Here is an 8,429-nt window from a genome sequence, read left to right as displayed (position 1 = left end):
TCTATGTTGGCACCAGCCAAGTGGGAATCCTGGAGGCTGGGCCAGAGAGCTCCAAAGGGGTTCATCCCAGGTCCAGAGGAGCCAAAGTGTTCCGAGGGACAAGAAGTGCCAGAGGCCCTTGAATAGCAAGCTGGGCTTAGTGCTCCAGAGCGGGACAAAGCAGCTGTTGAGGGTCCTGGGCTTGTGGAATGTGGTGGGTGGGTGCGGTGCGGGCAGGAGGGAAGGTGACCGCAGGTCAGCTGCCAAGTGATTCTGAAGCATTCTCACAGAGCATGGGCCTGCGCAGAGGAGGAAGTCCTTCAGGTGGGGGGCTGCTGGGCAAGGGTTGAAGATTTCGAGGGTAGGTAGCACAGCTTCTCAGTTCCTGGGGCCCCGCCGAAGCTGCTTTAATCTGTGGTGCGAAGCCGGCAGCAAAAGGGCAGCATCTGCTGTGGGGAAGGGCTGGTGTCATCGTACACGGCCTGGGTGTGGATTCTGGGGCTCATCGGAGCCCCGCAAAGCAGTCTGCATCTATCTGTGAGTTCACTCTGGTTTGTAAAGTCACTTTTATGTTACTTTTAAAAAAGTTTATCAAAAAACCATATCAACAAATACCTTATTTGTTTATTTAGTACAGTGATTCTCCTCTTTTCTGCCTCCCAAGCGCTGGGATTACAGGTGCGCGCCACTACGCCTAGTCTCAGCGCACCCCAGGGGCGGAGCTGGTACAACATGCGGGGGATAGAACCCCGGTCTCTGCGCCTGTCTAAGCAGGCGCTACTTCCATATCTTGATGTCTACATTTCTAGTTGTTACTAATGAGAAATGGGGTTTGTAAAGAATTCTCGCTTTTTTTTTTTTTTTACTCATTTCATTGGAGTATGGTGGTACATATCTGCAAGCATGGAGCTATGGAAGGCTGAACTAGCAGGATTTCAGGTTTAAGACCAGTCTGAGTAATTTGGTGAATTAATGATACTCTGTCTTAAAACTTAAAAAAAATAATTAGAAAGGGTTTAGCTCAGTGAGAAGAGGTTGAGTTTAATCCCTAATCACACACACACACACACACACACACACACACACGTACTCTAACATACAAATTCACTTATTTTGTTAGAAGTGAGTACAATTTCCCTTTAGTCAGTTGTGTAAGGAGTTTTATTTAGAACCTTCAGATAATCAGTCCAATATTGTCTATATATTCTATTGATGTTTTTGTCTCCCTAAAAGGTTGGTGCTTGATTGAGCTGTTCTTCAATTTTCCTGTGTGTGGAGGTTAATGAAATGATAAAGGGAGAGACAGACAGACAGGCAGACAGATAGACACACACTGAGAGACAAGATGGAGACAGAGGAGGAGACCAAGACAGGGACAAAGGCAGAGACAGAAGGGGTTAGGTCTCATTGTAAAAGCATATATGTATATTTTGCTCACTAATTCCTCGACTAACACTCATTCAATTTTAGACTTTTTTCCCACAAAGTATAGAAGTTGCTTAGTTTTGATCTCAAATCAGGATGGCTTACTTACTGAAGAATTTGAGGTCAAAAGATTTTCTACTTAAAACCCTGAAATTTGCTGAACATTGATCGATTGCTTACAATCTGCTAGGCCCTTTCCTAGGTTTGCAGATAAATCCCTGACATTTTTGAACTCGTATTATTTGAAGGTTAAAAGATATCTTTTATTTCCTCTTTTTTCTTTCTCCCTATTTCAAATGGGTGCATACAGGATTTTTCTTCTTTTATATTTGAATGTGAATAACCTTATTGAGTACAGAGCTGAGAGCACGTTTCTTTTTACTGATATTTGCTGATCCTTGAATTACCTTTCAGGATGAGAGGTTTAATATCATTAAATACATTTCTTGGAGCAGTGTGAGGAAGAAGCGGGGATGACCCCCAGGCTGCCCAAAGCTGTGCACCGCTGCGTCTCATGTCTAGGGCCTGTGACCCGCCACTGTTGCCACCATGCCCAAGAGAAAGGCTGAAAGGGGTGCTGAACGTGATAAAGCCAAGCCACAGAGAAGACTGGCAAGGCTGTCTGCTAAACCAGCTCCTCCACAGACAGAGCCCATGCCTAAGAAGGCCCCTGCAGAGAAGGGAGAAAGGGAAAAGATGCTGTTAGCAAGAATGGGAGTAACCCTGCAGAAAATGGGGCTGCCAAAACAGACCAGGCACAGGAAGCTGAAGGTGCTGGGGATGTCAAGTGAGGTGTGTGCATTTTTGATAGCTGTGTACTTCTAGTGACTGTACAGCTGGAAATACTATTTTTATCAAGTTTTATAAAAATGTAGAATTTTGTTTTACTCTTTTTAAGCTCTGTTGTTGGCACACAGAACACTTCATCCTTGTTTTGAGGGGAAGGATCATATGTCAGTAGTACAATGTCTCCAAAGCTGGATGGATGTGGGGAAGGCACCTTTCCCTGCTGGTTTTGAGAGACTTACTCTTGGCTCCCAGGAGGAGGGATTCCCTGATGTTGACACATGTGGCCACCTTGGTATGAATGCCTTGTGGTACGGGACAGCTCCCAGTTCATTTTATGTTCTCCTTTCCTCTGCTATCAGCATAGGAATAACTCCCTGAAGCCCAGAGACCTATTGAGATCTGATTCCCAAAAGCGACATTATCAGTGTGTGTCAGTTGATACATTGTGTCAACTTGGCTGAATCAGCTCCAGCAGCGTGGGAGCCTTACCCTGCAGGTAGGCAGGGCCCAGGAATTGAGAAAGGCTTCCTGCCGCCCTGCCCAGCTTCCCTGGAGAAGTCTCAGTCTTCGGAGGAGCTTCACTGTGGAGCGCTGGTCCTAGCTGTCAGAGCAGAAGAGAGGCTTGATGGACACCGCTGCAGCTGCTGCTCCTCCTCTGCTCTTCATTGTTTTCTGCCGCGTTGACTGCTGTCGTTTGCCTTGGAACCATACATACATTTCTCTATATATACTTTACTGATCATTTATAATTCTCATCTATTCTTTTGCTCACTTATTAATTTTTCTTATGTTGCATTTAGTTATATTTAGTTACTATTCACATTGTAGGTTTTAATTTAACAATTAGTTTAGTTGTATTCAGTCCTGATCTTAGGTAGCTCAGTCTTCATTAGGGCCTGTTCCTTGATTCATGCATTGTTTTTTTTTTTATTTTTATGTATTAGATGCAGGGTCGCACTACGCAGCTCAGACTCAGTGATCCTCCAGTTGTCAGCCACCCCTGTGCGTGCCTAAGCAGGCGCTTAGTCTGTTGAGCTATCTTACTGGCCCTGTTTCATGTGTTCTTTAAGAACACAGCTTATATGTTCAAAAATACTGCATGTTACTACAAATCTATTCTACTGGTGAGCATTTGCACATTTCTGTCTTTTTTTTTTTCTTTAACAGGACTGGTGATTGAACTCTGGACCCTGTACTTGCCAGGCAAGTGCTTATTCTATTGAACTATCTCCCCAGACCCGTTTTTGTTTTTTCACATTCCTGACTTTCGAAGCACATTAACATTTATGTCTTGAGTGTTCTTCTTGGTCATCTTTAGAGATGAGTTTGTAAGGTTGCTTACGTTGAAAAGGGTGCTTTAGGTGAGGTCTCCAGCGCTTCCGATGCACTCAGCCATATCTTATGTGAGATACAACCTTACAGATCTACGTGAAGGGATAGAAGAAAAAACTTGAGATATTCTAGACCGACTTAGCCATTTCTGTGTTCCAACCACGAGACGTGGGTTGATGCTGGGGCTTAGCAGGGAACTGATGCCATCATTTGCTTTAGGAGGAGTAATTCTTTTGAACCCCCATGGGGCTCCCCTGGGCTGTTCTCTGCTCCTGAAGCCCAAGGGACTTTTTTTGTTTCTGTGGCTTGTGCCATCATCCTGCTTACAGATGTGTTTACCCTGGGTCTCTGAGCGTTACGTATTCCCCCCAAAACTTTTAGTGAGACTTTCAACATTTCTAAGCGTGATTTTATGAATTTTTCATTATTTCCAGAACACAATGCCTGGGTCGGGGAGATAACTCAGGATAAGTGCCTGCCTGGAAGCGCAGGGTCTTGAGTTCAATCCCTGGTACTGGAAAAACAAACAAACAAACCAAAAAGCCCACAAAAGCTCAGAACACAATGCTGTTCCTTCATTCAAAATGACTTTCTAGCTGCTTTCCCGCTAATCTGATTTTGTCTAAATTTGACTATAAAATGTGCTTATCAGTTATTTTGCTTGTAACTTTTCTCCTATAGGCAACATTCTTTTCTCCAGGAGCTTTGTGTCAGCCTTTCTTCTAATGGACTTAGACCTCATGGTTGGATTTGGGCAGAAGGTAGGAGGGTGGATGTGGCTTGTGCGACATCATGGCTTTAAAAGGGAAAGCACATACACATCCATTTATTTTTCCTTCCTGTTTGGTTGAATGTGTTAGAAGCTGCAGTTGCTGTCTTGGACCATGAGGTGGGAACTGTACATTAAGGATGACAGAGTCCCGAGACCCAGTGCTCCTGGGGTCTGAAGGTGAGATGTGACTGTTCTTCTCATTTATCACATCATGTAATAAATGATCATGGTAAATACAAAGGGTTATGGTAGAGACCTCTATTGCAAAAGACAGATTAATAAGAGAAAAACACAAAAACGTATTGAAGTGTAATATTGATGTGACACATGAGGTTCTAGAAAAAAAGAAAAAGGCAAACTATGCATATTTTTGTTTTTTAAAAAATTTTTTCAAAGAAATCATATATTTACTTGGTACAGGGTCTTGCGAGGCAACTCAGACACCTGTCTCAGTCTCCTTAGTACTGGGGTTACAGGCATGTGCCACCATGCACAGTTACAGTGACCAGCACGGTGTGGGGCTGGCATGTCGTGTATTACCTGGGATTGCATTTGTAGTCCCTGTGCTTGCCAGGCAGGTGTTTAGACCCCTGAGCTATCTCCCCAGGCCCAAAATATGTGTATTTTTGGACAATAGTGCAAAGGTCCAATTGGTGGACAAAAAGATCCAATCTGATACTGAATAAGCTTAGAAGATATAGCAAGGCATGACTATGCAGGTTCTTTGGGGCTGCTCTCTGTAAATTTTCTTTCTGAGTACAGGCGTGACCCTTGTCAGGGGAGAATCTCCAGGGGAGTAGAGAGGTGGGAGAGCACCCATCCCTGGTTTGATGGCCTGGATCCTAGCAGAAAGGGTTAGGAGAACTTCCATTTAGACATTCTGCTTCAGGAAAGAGGAGTGGGAAAAAGTCAGAGATGTTTACATCTTTGCATTCTATTTTATGGGTGCCAAAGCCCTGTATCATGGGCTGGCACGTACTGAAACCACAATTACAGCAAATACGAGTGTGCAACTCGCTGGGAATGTTTACATTTGGACTGTTGTACAAACAAGGATATATATGTTTTCTATTTCCACTAGAAATCTCTGTGAATAGTAGCTTGCTCTGGTTTCCAAGACTGAGGGAGGTTATTATATCAATCATTTTTCATAGAATTTGGGAAGCGTTTTGGGATCTAGTTGATGTTACCACTTTCTGTCATCCAGGCGTGATTTCAGAGCAGCCGGATTCTGCCCAGCAGGGTCCCTTTCCCTGTCCCTGATAGCCCCCGCACTGCAACAGAGGGGTAGTGTTTTTAGTCACTGATGAAGCACACATTATTGACAGCCTGCTACTATTCAAGCTCCACCAAGCACCAGAGATAATTCAAGATCACTCATAGACCTTATCATTTAATAGCGGGAGGCAGAAATATAAAAAATAAGCACATTAAAATTTATAGGGAGGAACGTACAGCAGGCAGTGAGAGGAGAGAGAAAGGTGTCAGCTCAACAGAACTCCTCCTGGCTTCATCTACAGCTGTTGGAGAAACTCACCTCCCTGCTCTATTCTATTCCACCATGCACCCACTCCAAATGCTGTGCTTTTATTTTTTGAGAAATGCATAATTAAAGGGCAACTAGTTAATGGACTTGAGTCATTGTTTATTAAATTATAAGCACTGACTCCATTGACAAGGAAACTTAACTAATTTAACAACTCAAGAAAAGCCTAAGTACTAACATAGAGTTTGTTTCCCTTTGGAGCCCTGCAGAAGAGACTCTTCTTGCTATGGATTATACGTCTAAGATTACCTGTAGATCCCTCAGTACAAGGTGCCAAACAGGCAATAAAATCACAAACCATTTATTGAGAGGAGATAGGTAGGGAGGAAGGAAGGAAGGAAGGAAGGAAGGAAGGAAGGAAAGGAAGAATGGAATGTAGCCTAGCCTATATTATTTATTACATTATAAGGAGCCACAGCTTTCAATTTTGTGTTTTGTAATAGTTGGTACACTGTGTCAACTTGCGAAGTGCAGAAGTTTAATTCAGCAGGAAGCCAGAGTCTTCACTGTGTAAACATCCTGAGCCTGTGGAAGAGGAGGGCACAGGGAAGGCGTGGGCTGCCAGCCAGCATACCACACAGGGAGGAAAAGAGGCTTGCCCGCTCCCTTGCTCTTGCTGCTTTTGCCCTCGTCTGCTGCCTTGAAGCCTTGCCCAGTGCCATGCGCCACCCTGCCTTGGAGACAGCTAACTATGGACTGAAGTCACCGCAAAGTGTGAGCTAAGTAAACCTTTCCTTCCTTAATTTTGGGTGTCTGGCCTTTGTCTCACCAATGATGGAAAAGCAACTAAATTGTATGAACTGCAGTCTCCCAAATTGATGTCAGGAGAACTAAATTAGACTTTTGGCACTTTATTAGTTCTGAAGTATTTGGCATGTTAACTTTCTCCGGTGAATCTCAAATTGTACATCTATCGGTTCGGATCATATCCACCATTCATCTCTTGCTGGGTGTCTTGGTTGATGCCCCCTCTACTCTTTTGTGCTGGGATACGCAGGAGAGTTTCTCCCCACAAAATCAGGTTGGTCTGGGACAGTCCCTGGGGCAGCTGTGCCCCACAGGCTGTGCCCCACAAGCTGGATCATGGCTTCTCTGCCATGCGGGTGCAGCTTTCACGCCATCAGCACAGGGAAGAGATCCAGCAAAGCAAGCTCCGGCGCCTCACTGCTGCTTCCCCCAAGTCGCGTTTTTGCCTGTGGAGGTTGCACTGGCTGTAGACCGTGCACATGGCCATTGCTAAATGCAAGGGAGGAAACATGATGATAAAGAAAGAGGAGGGATGAGTATAGGTGGACAGAAGCAAAATTGGCCACAGGAGAGAACGTTTATGTATTCTCTTCCTTTACTTTTTACCTTTTTCTTTATTTTCTAAGTTTTGGTGTGGGACGGCCCTAAGCTTGAGATCTTTCTTCCTCTGTGATCCCAGCACATGGGGATCACAGGGGCGCCCCGGCATGACTGGCTGCACACGTTCATTCTTAATTAAGTTTGTATGTAACTTTAGTTCTTGTGCTACTCTTGTGTAATTTAAGGAGTAGGATTATAACTTGTGCACAGGAATACAATTAGATGTTCATGATTTCTTATAAAATTGTTAAATGTACTGATAAAAAATTTTATATATATCCAGGCTTCTCTAGAATTACAATAAAAATGTTGAAAAATATGATTTGATTTCCTATGCTTTCCTCAGTTAATTATTTTATTGCTACTTTTATAAGTTATTGTCTACTTGAGTTTTTTTTTTTTTTTGGAGGAACTGGGGATTGAACTCAGATCCTTGCGCTTGCCAGGGAAGTGCTTATTCTACTGAGCCATCTCCCCAGCCCCCTACTTGAGATTTTCAAAAGCTCAAAACTTTTAAACATTCATTTAAAAATAGTTTTAGTTTCCTTTGCTATGATAGCACAGTTTTAATTTTTAACTTTGTATATCTATGTTTTTCTCCATTTTTCATCTTAAACTTTTCAGAGACAGACATTTCTTCCTCAAGGAATTATTCCTGAATCTTCTGCATATACTCTAGTGCATTCATTATAACATTTGTTGTACAGTCTCTGTTTACTTTACTATTAATTTTCTGAATAGGCAGTGCAAAAGAAATTCAAGGAAAAACAAAATTTCCTCTAATATCTTCCTCTCAGCTAGACATACTCCTGTGGGGAAGGCTGAATCAATTTCTTGTGAATACTTGCAGAAATACTCTAAATTGCATACATATTTTTCATACAAATATATATATGTATATATATTACTTTTGCCTTTATCATAAATATGATTATACTGTATTCTGGAGTTATCTCTTTACACATAAAATATATGCCTTCAAATAATCCTATGTCTGTACATAGCGTTGTTGCCTTGATTTCTATTGCTACATAGTGTTAACTTGTACTATTGATCCACTATTGACTTAGCTCGATCTCCCTTGTTTGACTTGCACATATAGTTTGGACCCTGCGTCCTTATCATGACCCTACGAAGTGTGGAAGGAGATCTACACACATCTGTCCCTTTACACACTTACTGTGCGTGCACAAAAGAACAGGTCATGGTACAGCCTGGGTCACAATTTGAACTGTGACA

General features: G+C 42.9%; 1 pseudogene; it reads left to right on the top strand.

Annotated features, from left to right (window-relative positions):
* The first annotated feature begins 1,953 nt into the window (after positions 1-1,953).
* On the top strand, positions 1,954-2,195 carry LOC101561174 (annotated as a pseudogene).
* The last annotated feature ends 6,234 nt before the right edge of the window (positions 2,196-8,429 follow it).

The sequence above is a fragment of the Octodon degus genome, unplaced genomic scaffold (assembly GCF_000260255.1).
Source record: "Octodon degus isolate 3935 unplaced genomic scaffold, OctDeg1.0 scaffold00006, whole genome shotgun sequence".
NCBI classification, from domain to species: Eukaryota; Metazoa; Chordata; class Mammalia; order Rodentia; family Octodontidae; genus Octodon; species Octodon degus.
This window is presented reverse-complemented; position numbering and strand designations above follow the sequence as displayed.